The sequence below is a fragment of the Pogona vitticeps genome, chromosome 1 (genome assembly GCF_051106095.1).
Source record: "Pogona vitticeps strain Pit_001003342236 chromosome 1, PviZW2.1, whole genome shotgun sequence".
Classification (NCBI taxonomy): domain Eukaryota; kingdom Metazoa; phylum Chordata; class Lepidosauria; order Squamata; family Agamidae; genus Pogona; species Pogona vitticeps.
Genome location: NC_135783.1, coordinates 6,600,659 through 6,616,382, shown reverse-complemented (window position 1 = coordinate 6,616,382; position 15,724 = coordinate 6,600,659).

Here is a 15,724-nt window from a genome sequence, read left to right as displayed (position 1 = left end):
TCATCCTTTTGATAACCACTTCAATCGTCTCTTACATGAATTGCACAGCTGGGAAACGTAACCCATATTTCAGCAATTGGACCACATTCCTCACTCTGGCCATAAAACCCTTGTATATATACAAGGGGTCTTGACTGCCATCCTCCAGAGGCTGTCTGAACATCTTCTGCTCACTTGCGTTGAGACCGAGATCTTAGCCAACCTTCCACCATGAAGACCCTTTTCTTGCTCTTTGCTGTCGCCTACTTGGTGTTTCAGGCCCAGGCCAGCCCAGCTCCGCAAAGTCTTGAAGATACTATCGGTGAGTAAAATGAAATCCTTCTCTCACAATACCTCATCAAATTTTCCCTCTGTGCATCCAGAGCCCAGTCTTAGGAAAACAAGACTGAGGTGAGATAAGATAGCACTTTTTAAATACAGTGGTGCCTCACTTAACAGCGATAATCCATTCCAGGAAAATCGCCGTTAAGTGAAAACATCGTAAAGCGAAAATAAAAAGCCCATTGAAACGCATTGAAAACCTTTCAATGCGTTCCAATGGGCTCAAAACTCACCATCCAGCGAAGATCCTCCATACAGCGGCCATTTTCACTGCCTGTATAGCGAGGAATCCATCCCTAAACACAGCAGGGAGCCATTTTAGTTACCCGGCGGCCATTTTGAAACCGCCAATCAGCTGTTTAAAAATCATCATTTTGTGAAGAATCTGTTCCCAAAGCAGGGAACCGATCATCGCAAAGCGAAATTCCCCCATTTAGGCCAATCTTTTAAGATCGTCATAAAGTGGATTTGTCGTAATGCGGGGCAATTGTAAAGCGAGGCACCACTGTACTTGAAAAGTAGTAATTCAAAGGAGGGGCAGGATCTGATCTCAATAATCCCAGAGTGCAGGACATGCCACTATGGGCTCAAGTCATGGAAGCCAGATTTAGACGCAATATCAGGAAAAACCTCTTAACTGTTGGAGCAGTATGACAATGAAACACATGACCTTCAGAGGAGGTGAGCACTCCAATGCTGGAGGCATTCAAGAGACAGTTGGACAACCGTTTATCAGATCTGCTTTGATTTGGATTCTTGCCTCGAGGAGGTTGGACTTGATGGCCTCATAGGCCCCCTTTCCAACTCAATTATTCTGTGGTTCTACAAGGGCCTTCTCTTTTCCTTTCAATCCTTCACTGAATGGCTTGTGCTTCCCTTCTCAATTGTTCAACAACATCAAACATGCCTGCTATGGCATCCTGGCAGTGAGATCCTTTGAACCTAATAGTATTTTCCTCCTGGTAAACAGATGTTAGACATCCAGGGGTAGGAGCCAGTTGTGCTCCTCTAGCACAGCACAAGCAAGCATGAAAAGCATAGTGGGACCTCATGACCTTCAACCTGGCACATGCTTTGTTCAAGGCAAGGACTGTTGCCCCAGTTAGAGTAGGAAGCCCTCCAGGATGGAGGTGAGGAGAAATGGGGAAGATCATGATTTGAATACAGTGGTGCCTCGCTTTACGATTGCACCGCATTACGATGATCTTTTTGCAATCGCAAAATGATGGTCTAAATGGGTTTTTTCGCTTTGCGATGATCGGTTCCCTGCAAAACAACGTTTTTAAAACATCTGATCAGCGGTTTCAAAATGGCCACTGGGTAAACAAAATGGCTCCCCGCTGTTTTCTGGGACAGATTTCTCACAAAACAGGCAGTGAAAACGGCTGCCCTATGGAGGATCTTCGCTGGATAGTGAGTTTTGACCCCATTGGAACGCATTGAAGGGGTTTCAATGGGTTTCAATGGGTTTTTTCCGCATTACGATGTTTTCGCTTAACGGCGATTTTCCTGGAATGGATTATCGCCGTTAAGCGAGGCACCACTGTACTGGTTGTCTTGCCAACAGTCATTAAAAGGAAGCATTGCACTAAAGCGTGACTCCCAACCTTGGGTCCCCATAAGTTCTTGGACTCCTAGAAATCCTGGCCTGCACAGATCCTGGGAATTTTAGTCCAAGATCATCTGAGGTTGGCAACCGCTGCACTAAAGCACCCAAACTGTATGGTTATGTGCTTCTTGAGACGCCCATTATAACTGAAAGATATGCACAAAATAATGTAATTGGGTTATACTCCCTACAATAGCATTAGCATTACAGGAAAATAAGGCACAATCAAATAACTGGGTCATAGATAGGCAAAATTTAAAAATAATAGATTTGTTTTTCTTTTCTTTTTTTATTGACAATAATGGGATGATGGATATCCCCCCCTCTCTTTTCCTCCAGAGCCCCAATTGAAAGGTGATAGCAGGAATGGCATCCTCATTGTCACTTGCTTCGGCCGGAGGGGCCTTTGCCAGAGACGTGACTGGAGGTGTCCCTCAGGGAAAGTGTGGTCCGAGGGAGCCAACAACTGCCCTTATCGTCATTTGAACAAGTGCTGTGTGATTTGAAGAACGAGGCGAAGCCCTGGGTGTCCCAACCACATGATCTTCAGCAAGAGAAAGAAGAAGTAGTTGTAGTTCTGTAATAAAGCATGTGTTAAATTCAAGAACCTCTTTCTTCTGTCTGTGTTTTCTGTTTTGTTTGTTTTGAAGGATGAAGTTAATGTGATTGACTTCATTCATTAGGAGTTAGTCCTATGAGGAATGCCCTATGAAGAAAGACTGCAATAACTAGACATGTTTAGCCTTGAGAAAAGAAGTCTGAGGGGAGAGAGGAGAGCACTTTTCAAATCCTTGAAAGGTAGTCCTACACGGGAAGGTCAGGATCTGTTCTTGATCATTCCCGAGTGATGTGATAAGCTCAAGTTACAGGAAACAGATTTCAGGTGAGTATCAGGGGGAAAAAATCCTAAATGTTAGAGCAGTACAACAATGGAACCAATTGCCTCAAGAGGTGGTGAGGGCTCCAACGCTGAAGGCATTTGAGAGAAATTTGGACAACCACCTGGCTGATATCTTGTGATTTGTATTTCGCAATTGAGGAAGGAGTTGGATTCAATGGCCTTTTAGGCCCCTTCCAACTTCACTAGGCTGATTCTATCTTGTAAGTGTAGATTGTGGCTAATTTAATGGTTGTTTTATGTGGAGATTAGAGGACTCAGACTTTCACAAAGAAATGAGTACTCTTTGATAGTTCTCTTGGTGGTTTTCTTGTATGGCCCTTTGATCATTACTCGCAACAGGAAAGAACTGGGAGATATTTGAGGCAATTTAGTTCCCCCTCCACTCACTTTTACGCTATCGCGAATCAACCTACCAGAAAACCAGACTCTATGTCTTCCTCTTCTGAGGAGAGGACATTTTGTAGGTCATCCCACCTCATACTTTCCTTAACCATGCATCCAGAGCAAGGTGTGCTGACGACCAAGGTATCTGTGATATTCGGTGTTCCCGTGGTGAAACAAAATTATTTTTGTGTCACAAGCTGGTGTTCTTTTCCACATACCCAGTGGTGTATCACGGACCAGAAAGTTCTGGAGCGCTCCAAAATTTCGAGGTCGGCACCAGCTTTCTCTAGTCATGGGTGTCCTGTGCAAATAAGAAAGGGCAGAGCCATCTGGTCTACATCATATCTTCACAATTTGGAGCACAAGTCTGCAAACGGCGTTGTTGAATCACAACGCCATCACCAGAAGGGCTTAGAATGATCACAAACTAAAGCCATACATATTGAGGCAAACACTGAAGTGACAATCAAGTAATAAACCAATAATTAAGCCAACGGGTTATCTAGAAAACCAAGAACCAAGAAAGAGAAGTTTTGTGGAGCATGAAAGTTACAGCAAATTGTGCTGCTTATATGCCATTCTATAGCACTTATAGCACTCTCAGGGTTGTTAACAATTTAATTATACAGTGGTGACTCGCTTAACGATAATAATCCATTCCAGGAAAATCGCTTTTAAGCGAAAACATCATAAAGTGAAATTTAAAACCCCATTGAGATGTATTGAAACCCGTTCAACGCGTTCCAATGGGGTAAAAACTCACTGTCCAGCGAAGATCCTCCATATGGTGGCCATTTTCGCTGCCTGTATAGCGAGGAATCCATCCCTAAACACAGCGGGGAGCCATTTTAATTACCCAGCAGCCATTTTGAACCCACCAATCAGCTGTTAGGAAAACGTCATTTTGCGAAGAATTGGTTCCCGAAGCAGGGAACCGATCATCACAAAGCGAAATTCCCCCATTAGACCATCGTTTTGTGATCGCAAAAGATCGTCGTAAAGCAGATTCGTCGTAATGTGGGGCAATCGTAAAGTGAGGCACCACTGTACAGGCTACACATTGCCACCCCCCAGCAAGTTGGGTACTCAGTTTTCTAACCTCAAAAGGATGGAAGCCTGAGTCACCCTCAAGCCAGCTACTCGGGATTGAACCCCAGGATGTGAGCAGAGTTTTGGCTACAGTACTGCTTTTGACCACTGCACTATGAGGTTCCTCAGTTACCTCTAAGAAAGGCTTACTCTCTCCAGTCACTAATTCAACCTTGAGCTTGCTCAAGGCCACACAGAGGGCAGAGCATGTACGGTGGCGCCTCGCAGGACAATGTTAATTCGTTCTGCAAAAATCGCTGTCTTAGGAAAACATCGTCTTGCGAAATGAAAAAGCCCATTGAAATGCATTGAAACCGGTTCAATGCATTCCAATGGGATGAAAACTCACCGTCCAGCAAAGATCCTCCATAGGGGCGGCCATTTTCGCTGCCTGTAAACCGGGGAATCCGTCCTGAAAATACAGCGGGGAGCCATTTTGCACAGCGAGCGGCCATTTTAGACCTGCCGATCAGCTGTTTCTAAATCGTTTATTGAAAAATTGGTTCCCGAAGCAGGGAACCGATCATCGTTAAGTGAATTTTCCCTATCTAAACATCGTTTTGCAATTGCAAAAGTGATCGCAAAACTTCATCGTCTACCGGTTTTGTCGTTTAATGAGGCAATCGTTAAGCGAGGCACCACTGTATCTCCATCAGCCACATACCTTCTGGGTGATCATGGGTGTAAGGGGAAGACCTTAATGAGTTGAACTGACACAAAAAAGAAAGCTAGGTCTTTAGTTTGTAAGATCAAAGCACATCTGTCAATCACAGGGCCTTTTGGAGATTCCTTCATAAAATTGCCTTAGCCATCAAGTTGTGTTTTGATGGTGCATGACAAAAAATGGAAGCAACATCACCATCTACTGGAGCATCACAGTAATGCTTTTAACTCAGGCATAAACTCAAACAAACAAAAAGTCCACCCCAAAAACGCATCCAAAATGTCTCTAAATGGCATTTAGTAGTGACTTCTAAAGTAAGTAGTATTTGCTGTTAGTAAAATCTAACATGGGAATGAAGTTGAGAGTTGGGATCTTCATTCCCAGTTGTCAACATTACTTTCGAAAGTTGAGTCATGGCAAGTCTGGAGATAACCTCACCTGGATGACTGAGATTCTTCACATTACTTTTGAAAGTTATTTTGTCAGGCCGGAAGGGCTTCCGGTTCCGGCTCAGCCAGGCAAGACGCTCATGGCTACACAGCGGTGATTTTATCTTTATTTTATGTAATTTTATATGGTTTTTATAGCTTTTGTTTAGTTGAAGTTCCTATTCTACTTCTTGGCTGAAGGCATGATTTTAACCTTGGTAAAAGTAAACACAGAGATAATGACCACTGGAGCTGCCGAGAGATATTAGAAATACCTCTGTACGACAAAATTACACAACTGCAGCCTTGGGAAGATAACAGAAGAAAATAACACCGCTATTGTGGACAGTAAGCACCTGCTTGAATCAAGTCTGCAAGAAAAACATTTACTTTGTTTAAGAAAAGCCATCTGCCTTCGGGGGTTGTTTGGCATACAGCAGGGACTGATCCGCTGACTCCGTCAATCTACAATTGACTCACAGTGAGTAAAAGTCCTCCAAGGAACGGGTGGAACAACCTGCCCTTTAATGGTTTATGTTTGAGTGTTTACCGGAGCTAAGAAGTGTTTTTATACAGCTACTACTGACCGTAACTGTGAAACCCACATTCTTCTCCCTTTGAGTGGTAGTTTGCACCTGCAGAAGTAGAAGGGGACACTAAATAAGCTTAATTTGTGGAGTATAACTATGGTCACCACTAGGACCAAAAAAACCTATGGCAAGTTAAAAAAGGCTCCCAAAAAGCGAAATCAGAAATCTATAGCAGACTTCTGTGTGGTCTCAGATCAACGTGAACATGTACCCTCCTATAATCAAAGGCCGCTGAGGGAATTTACATCAAGTACCCCACTTACTACGGACAATGTAGGCATAAGTAATGGAGAGACATACCAGGGGGCTGTAGTCGGAACTCCGCACTCCGGAGGAGAAATTGGCAATTGGTCTCTGGACCCAGAACTCCTAGAGAAGGCTCTCTCTGCCTCTATGGAATCATTCTATAAATACTTAAATCTATCAACACCTGGGCCTAAGGAGAACCATATGGAAGGAACAGTAGGCCCCCAAGATGCTCAAGGGCCCGAGAGTGAACAAACTAGGATTATTTACACCCAACTACGTGATCAGTGTCTCCTCTCAGCTAAATCCAACCAGACAATTTTCAATAATCTGCATGATCTAAAGAAAGAAATCGCTGATACTAAAGCAATACTACAATGCATTGCTGACATGATAAAGTTGGGGATTTTAAAAGCAGCACCCCCCTCAAACCCTCAGAATACTGAACAGAGAGGACTTCAGGCAAAAAAGGAGCTGGGTACAAAAGATCAAACACGCAAAGATAACTCCCTAGCCTTTAAAGGTCAGAGTTACCCACAGTTATCAGAAAAAGCAACTCAGGACCGAATGCCCATCTCTGGGAAGACCCCAAAGGCCTGGGCTGATCCATATGAGCGAAACGAGGACACAGAGGACACAGAGGGACCTGACCTAACATCCTCTAATCTAGAGCTAATAACCATAGACGAATGGTGGGGAAACACCCCAGAAGAACCCTATCCCCAGCATCCACTTGCTGTGACAACATGCAAGGAAAATATACAGATTAAAAAACCTCAATGGTCAGCAACCTCAGACAGTGAAGGGTCCACCCCTGCTGAAAGCCCATCACTCAAGCCTGTGAACCACATCACCATCTACAACTGGCCACTAAGAAAACCAAATGGCACCTGGGCCTCCAACTCAGAAGTATTATGGACAATAACAGAAATGCTGGGCAAGGATTGGGATGCTCAAATGAACACAAAATGTTACTGCATCTATCCCAGCAAGCCCGGGCAACTAAGAGGCAGGGTGCACTTGATCTTCGCCAATAGTGAACAGGCCCATCATTTTTGGAGCCTGTTGTACAAGTTTGAAAAAATAGCAGTATCTTTCAAATGGGGAATACATACAACTTACTCAAATATCAACCTAAGACCGATCACAAAATTGGACACCTACAAACTAACAAATACATCCAGAGAAATTCAGGTTCCAGAACAAAAAGATGGCCCCACAGCCGCTTCCATAAGGAGGATAACAGCCGAAAACCCTAGCTATGACCTGTACAGAGATAGGGCTGAAGCTTCCACCATTTACAACAGATCACCTTCCAAAACCAAATCAGATGGCAGAGGAAAGGAAACGCAGATCAATGTTGCAACCTTCCCAAACAATATCCCAATTAACAAGCCTCGTGATCTTACAAGCAAAATCAAAAACCAGAGTAATCAGGTGAAAATGCTCTCAAGGCCAAGGCATCTTTCAAAAGGTATTACATCCTCCAGAAAAAATAGAATATACCATCCATACAAAGAGAAGTTACATCTAGCCTGCTCGATGGGAACTATTTCCGACTCCACCTCTGAGTGGCATATGGGCAATAGATATGCCCCTTTAGTAGCTTATCCCCAGAACTGACTATTGGAAGGCAAAAAATATAAACATCTTAAGAAGCCTTTGTCCAGGAATATTGCATGGGGGGAAAACAAACAAAAAGTCCAACTCCACAAAGATACCACAGTTCCAAACACAACAACGATTACCTACCTGGGTAGAGCTGAAAGATATCCCTTTAGCAGAGAGACACAAAGAAATCAAAACAACAAAGACTGGGCCCGTAAAGATTATCCTTTTCCCACACCAGTTGCTCCCCTCACCTACAGAGGATGTCAGTCATCAGATGTATCCCTGCCTGCTCTGGAGAAGCTAACGTTATACAAGGAAGGGAACCCCATTAAAATGCTCTCTGCCACAAGAGGGGAAATGACCCCAAAGGCAGAACAACTGAACATTCAGGAGCGAAATGAGGCACCAGACACTCAAGAATCACGGTGTGCTCCAGAAAGCAACCAAACATCTGCATCTAAAATTGAACTTTTATCATGGAATGTGGCAGGTTGGACCAGATGTATCTCCCAAACCCATGATACTCCTTTCTTTCGTAGCAAATATGACATCATTCTTTTGCAAGAAACTTGGTCTGACAAAGATATAATTCTAGATGGTTTCAACTCTTTCATGGTAAAGGCAATCCCAGGGCGCGGACCGGGGAGACTGAAGGGGGGACTGAGCATCCTGGTATCAACGGCTCTGAAAGTGAAATCTGCGATGAAACCCCCCCTGAGACAGCTGGCCATGGCAGTAGTACTTACAGGAAGTATGAAAACCCTATTGATTATTAACATATACTTACCTCCCACATCCAGAAAAGCTGAAACAGAAGGAAACTGGACAGACCTTGAAAACTATGTAAGAGAGCTTATCATGGAACATCCGGATGCTCTGGTCCTGACTGGTGGGGATCTAAACGCCCGTATGGGACCAGATGATGACTATCTGGGAACCAAATTTAAGATGATAGCCAACATAAGAAATGATAATGTGGGAACCCTGAATCAGGAGAGGGCATCTAAGGACCAACATGCAAATTATGCCGGGGCCTGTCTGTACAAATTTGCCTACAGACTGGGCCTCTCAGTTTTAAATGGCACAATCACAGGTGATACTCCAGGAAAATATACATTTATGGCAGCAACTAAAGCTAGTACAATTGACTACATCCTGGTGTGCAGGGGGCTCCTTTCCATGGTCAAAACTCTCCAAGTACTTCCTTACATGGAGGGGGATCATTTCCCCCTACATCTAAGTTTCCACCTAAACGTCAGAAATTTAGACACAGAACCAAGATATTATACTGAAATTACAGCACTAGAAAGAGTGGGTTGCCGAGTAAGATGGTCACCTAAACTGGCACAAAATTTAAAACAACTTTTAACTTCGAAAAATCTGATTGATGCCCTTAATCCAGTAGGAAGCCAGACAGTCCACTGGAATCCCATAGATAAATATGAAATTCTCCTACAACAATTACAGCCACATCTCGTCCATTCATATAGCAGAAACCTTCAGAATTCATATAACCAATCCAAACCTTGGTTCAACCAAAGCTGTAAGGCAGCAAAACAATTAGTTAATCAGACATATCAGGAATACCTGAGAGCAGAAGACCATGTCAAAAAAGAGGCCCTCCTAAAACTACTGGTACATAAGAAAGAATACAAACAGCAGATACATCACAGTAAAAGAGTACACACGAGAGAACTATGGAGGAAGGTGATTGAAGCAGCAAAAGCCAAAAATCCATCCCTTTTCTGGAAACTAATCTCAGGCAGACTATCAGAGCCCAAACACCCATTATCCTCTTGTATTCCACCAGATAAATGGGTATCCCACTTTACAAGTATGTATGAGGATGTCATTGTACCCCCTTCTCCAGTAATGCTTGGAAGCACTCCCAAATGGCCCCCGGTGACCCCAGGTGAAATAATAGCTCATATAGATCAGTTAAAAAATGGAAAAGCCCCAGGCCTTGATGGCATCCCACCAGAACTCCTAAAAGAAAACAAGACATGGTGGGGCTCCTTTCTAGCACCTCTCTTCACCCATATTAATGACACAGGCCAAATCCCAATATCATGGAAAACGGCCACAGTGGTCCCATTTTATAAGAAAGGGAAAAGGGAAGATCCAGCCAACTACAGGCCAATAAGTTTGCTGAATATTATAAGCAAACTATATGCAAGGCACCTCCTAGACAAACTCCTGGAGTGGCTTGAAGTAGAAAATATCATTGGGGCAGAACAAGCAGGCTTTCAGCCAGGGAGATCCACAATAGAACAATGCCTAATTATACAGCATCTTATAGAGAAATACTCAGCCAAAGGAGTAACATCACTCTATGCCGCCTTTGTGGACTTTAAATCAGCATTCGATTCTATATCGAGAACACACCTCTGGGACAATCTATCAAACTCATCTATAGACAAAAGACTTCTATATCTAATCAGGGCCCTACATGAAGAAACATACCTGAGAGTCAGGTGCAGCAGACAGGGACACCTCACGGAATCTGTGCAAACGCACAGAGGTGTTAGGCAAGGCTGCCTACTGGCACCAGCATTATTCATATTTTACATAAACGACTTATCAAGCTGGCTTAACACCGCCGATCTCCATTCACCTAAACTTACAGATAGAACAGTGCCAGCCTTACTCTATGCTGATGATACAGTAATTCTATCCAGAACCCCCATAGGGCTTAGGAGGGCACTTAAGAAGCTTGCCTCATACTGTGAATATAAATCATTAACGATTAACTATCAGAAGACCAAGATAGTCGCCTTTGGACAGAGACCCAAGAGTAGGTCATGGCAAATAAATGGACACAGTATCGAGCAGGTGAACAGCTTCAAATATCTGGGGGTAGTATTACAGGCCTCAGGATCTAGGCTTCAGCATAGTAAATTTGTGGCTGATCAGGGAGAAAGATCGGCAAATAGTATAGTAAAATTCCATCTCTCCCAAGGAGGGTCCTTCATACCAGCAGCCCTCAAATTGTATAGAGCAAAGGCATTAGCCCAGCTGCTGTACGGCTCATTCATGGGGCCACCCAGTTCTCACTTCGCACCACAAGAAATAGTCCAATCCAAATTCTTAAGAACTATACTCCAGGTCCCAAGATGCGTGTCAAATGCAAGGATAAGGCTAGAAACAGGATGCCTTAAAGTAGAAGCCTGGATTAGAATTCAATCTATATATATGTGGCTAAAGGGACAGTCAAATCCAAAAGGCCTATTTTCCTTATTATTTAAAGATAACTATCAATCTAAGTGGGTTAAATCGGTCCAGGGCTACTTGGGGAAAATTGGCCTCTCACCTCAGGCGCTTATATCCTCTGGAATAGAGCAGGCAAAACAAATAGTTAAACAAAGAATAGAGGACAATGAATACCAAACAGACCTTTCTAGCATCCAAAATATGGCAGCAAGGACTTACATTAAAAATTGTATGGTACCGGCCAAATACTTAACATCTTTGGAAATTAAAGGAATTAGAAGAGCCTTTACTCTGGCAAGGTGTTTGGCCCTCCCCTCTGCTGTACTAGAAGGGAAGTATAAAAATACCCCTTTTGCTGAAAGGTTATGCTCCTGCCACCTGAGGGAGATCGAGACCATACAGCACATGTTCTTCACCTGCCCATTGTATGAAGCAGTGCGAAAAGAGACTATAACCCCCTTAATAGATAGATTGCCAGGACGTTCAGAGGGAAATAGGCTAGAGTTCCTTCTCTCAGATGTTGATGTCCAGATCACCTGTCGGGTTGCGAGGTTCTGTGTAGCAATTCTTCGATTGCGGAAGTTAAATACCAATTAGATTGCCGTTCCCAGTTGTATGTATGCCAACATGTTCTAATGGAATATTGAAAGTTAGAAATTTTAAGGTTTTATAAGGTTTTATACTTAGGTGACTGGTCTAAGGACTGTAAATAAACTATTGATTGATATTTTGTCAGGCCCTTGTTACTTAAAAAAGAATAATTCCTTGCTGGGAACTACATTACTTGTAACTCATTAGTTCCTTGTGGCACAGGAGTGCTGGACAGCATTAAACTCTGCTCACGACCTGGGGTTCAAATCCCAGGTAGTCAGTTCAAGGTTGACTCAGCCTTCAATCCTTCCAAGGTCGGTAAAAGGAGTACCCAGCTTGTTGCAGGGGCAAGGCGCAGCCTGCATCATTAATTTGTTAACCACCCAGAAAGTGCTTTAAGAGCTATGGGGTGGCATATAAGCAGCATGCTTTGCTTTCGCTTTATTGATGTCAAGGAATCAAATGGGACTAAGGGTGCAATCAGAGGGCAAGAAAAGCATGTATCTGATCACACTGAAAAGGGTCACATTGTAGGGAGGGATCTCCCTTAAACCACCCCTTCTGTCTGTTGGGGAATCGCTCCAACTTGTCCCCCAAAAGTAATAGGTGTCCAGATGGTCCAAAAAGGTCCAGCTTGGGCATAGATCAGTGTCAGGTTGGAATGCAGTTCCCCATACCTCCTGTGACTGCAGAAGATATGGACTGCTCCACTAATCATCCACAATGTCAGCTGTTTCCCCAGGTGATCACATCCTAAGTATACAATAATCCCCCTGGTTTAAAAAAAAAAAAGAAGAAGAAAGGGTTATCTTTAACAAGATCATTAAAATCATTGGAAAAAATCATCAAGTCTGGGCCTGCATGCACATGCCCAGAGATGGCAGGCCCGACTCCCAGAAAGGGAAAGCAGGCTGTTGTCTCCAAAGATGATGGCAGTGGCAGGACAAGGTCAGGAGTCGATGGGGCAGAGGGAAGGGGGAAGGGGACAAAGCCACTGGGCTATCTAAAGGAATACAGTTGTGCCCCGCTTAACGATTACCCCGCATTACAACAAATCCGCTTCACGACGATGTTTTTGCGATCACAATTGCGATCGCAAAATGATGGGGTTTTTTCGCTTTGTGAAGATTGGTTCCCTGCTTCGGGAACCGATTCTTCGCATTACGATGATCAAAACAGCTGTTTGACGGGTTTTCAAAATGGCCTCAGGGTGCTCGAAATGGCTCCCCACTGCGCTTCGGGATGGATTCCTCGCTATACAGGCACAGAAAATGGCCACTGTATGGAGGATCTTCACTGGACAGTGAGTTTTTAGCCCATTGGAACGCATTAACCGGGTTTTAATGCGTTTCAATGGGTTTTCTATTTTCGCTTTACAGCGATTTTGCTGGAACGAATTAACGTCGTTAAGCAAGGCACCACTGTAAAAAAGAAAATTCCCAGAAGAACAGATGGTTCATTGGTCCCAAAGGATCCATGGTTCATTGGTGAAAAATATAAATTTCTGGTTTTGTACAATTTAATTTTATGTAAAATTTACAAAAATTGTAAATTTCTGTGGCCTTTCACAAACCACGAACCAAGATGAAATGACCATTTTGCTAGTTCGTGCCCATCTCTAGCAACAACTTACCAGGGGTACAAAGATGCTTTGGAAAAGTATAGAAGGAAATGAGTGACGTGCTGAGGTAGCCATGTTGCCCCACTCTTCTAGGGGCCCTCCACCCCAAAAGATGGTTGTGCATAACGAAAACACAAACACTTCCGGGTCAGCGCATGCATTTTTATTTTTTCCCATTTCCACCTGGATTGAAGCCCACTCGTTTTGCAGTTGCCATGCCACTGGGGCTACTCTTAGGCAACGCTTACAAGGGCTCAACACATGGCCGGCAGGGCTACCAGGAAATCTTGGGATCAGTGAGGGGGGGGATGACAGTTGGAGGAAATTGGTCTTGACGAGCCACTTCAAAGAGGCACCTCACCCCGTTGCCTGGGTGACCCAGAATTACAACAACATCTGAGAGGCAGCTAATGAACAAAAGAATCTTTATTTCATTGACAAGTCCAGGAAGTACTTGAAAATTAAACATTCTATGAGGAAGAACAATACCAAAAGAACTTCAAAAGGTAGTACTTTGTAAGACTATTGGGCAAAAATTCAAAAATACAACAAGATGAAAACATGTATGGCACCTTAAAGACTATTATATATTCTTTGTAAGAAGCCACACTTTGACTGGAATGAGGAAGCTCACAGCCAAGAGGAAATCCAGGATGAATCAAGAAGGAAAATGGGGTTGTTACCGTGGGCCCAATTTTGGACTGTTGTATGTGTTTTGAGCTAATGTGTCTACAAGAAACCGAACAGTTAGATTCTGCAATGCAGTAAAACTTCCGCAAAATTTGTAAAATATCTGCAGATGGACTGAAGCTCTTACTGAAATCAGAGGGTTGGTCAGTCAAAACTTTATTGTTTGTGGCCATAGGCCTTTATAATATGCAACATATGGTATAAAAAGAAAATCCAGGTTTTAAAAACATAAATTTTAGAATGACACATTTTAAAATGTATTCTTCTTTGAGCATCTCCAAATAAACTATGGACCATTAAATTAAATGGCGTGACGGTCTTTGAAAAAACCAGATTTCAGCTTCTCGGCTGGCAATGCAAAGAGTGCTACAGCATATGTAATGAATGGCTGATTGTCAATAAGCAATTTTAATACTAATTCCTTGGGTGTGCAATTAGGGAACGACTGGATAATAAGTAACAAAAATCTTTCTCTGGCGTCCTTATAGATGGGGCAGAACAATAAATAGTGGATTATGTCTTCTATCTTCTATCAGAGGGTGCAAACTCACTTTCTTCCCTGTACACCGATTTCTTCCAAAATTTCATTACCATCTGCATAAGGATTCAGATCAACCAGGAAAGAGTAAAGAGTGTTCCAAAACTGTCACGGGGATATTTTTGACACCTCTGCAGGCCACCAAACCAAGGACTGGGGAGGGGGATAATAGAAAGGTTGCTTTTCTGTCGTTCTGTGAGGGATTTGGGACTGTTGGGTTTATCATCGAGAGATCTCAGAAGTCCAGCCTCCAAGCTCCTGCAAAACCACATACACACAAAACAAAAAACAAATCTGAATGTTTTGAATCCACCCCACCCCTATTCTTGGACCTAGATTGCTCCGTGGGGGATGCTGAGGTTGAAAATGTGGCCTGAAGACCCACCAGCCCTCGGAGAGGACCTTCTTCATCAAGGCTTCCCACAGGCAACTGGTTGGCCATGATGTGAACATAGCAGGGGATGTGAGGGCCTTTCTAGCTGATCAGTCAAGGTTCTTCTGATGTGCTTATGGTCATGAATAAAAGGCTTTTTCCAGCTCTTTGGGGAGGCTGTCCACACAATATCTTTCTCTGGAAGCCTCAGAAATAACTCAGGTGGAAGGTGGGCTAACTGGAATCCCATGCCAGCTGCAGAAACAGCTGGCCTAGTTCTTAAGCCAGGCCATTGGACTAGAACTCCCAGAATCTCCAGCCATCACAGCTATAGGTGTTTCCAAGTTCTAATGCAACCTTCATAGAGATTACTGAACTCTACTCTGGTTCTGGTTCCCCATCCTGGTCAAAATTTGGATTCTTCGGAGCCATAAGATGGGAGCAACTCACCATAAATGGTGAGGTCCGTCTGCCAGGATCTACATCACAGGACCACCTCATTGCCATGCCCTGCCAGAAACACAAGTTGGGCCATCAGAAACTGAAGGAAATGATACGAGGGGAACCAAACAAGCTTGAAAAATGAGTAAACCCCCCCCCCAAAAGGCCTTCCTGAATACTCAAGGCCAAAATCCAACCAAAGAAAAATTGCAAGCCTAAGGAAATTCCGTTTCCTTGTTTCCCAAGCATCTAGTTGCCCACTCAGTGGCACTAGTGGTCACGTAACTGGTTGAGCCACTTGTGGAAGATCAGGCATGTGAACGACAGGCCAAGAAACAAGTATATCCTCTGATCCTTCCATAGTCATGTAAGGCCATAAGATTCTGGCCTGGAGAATTAATTCGGCAACAACGGATG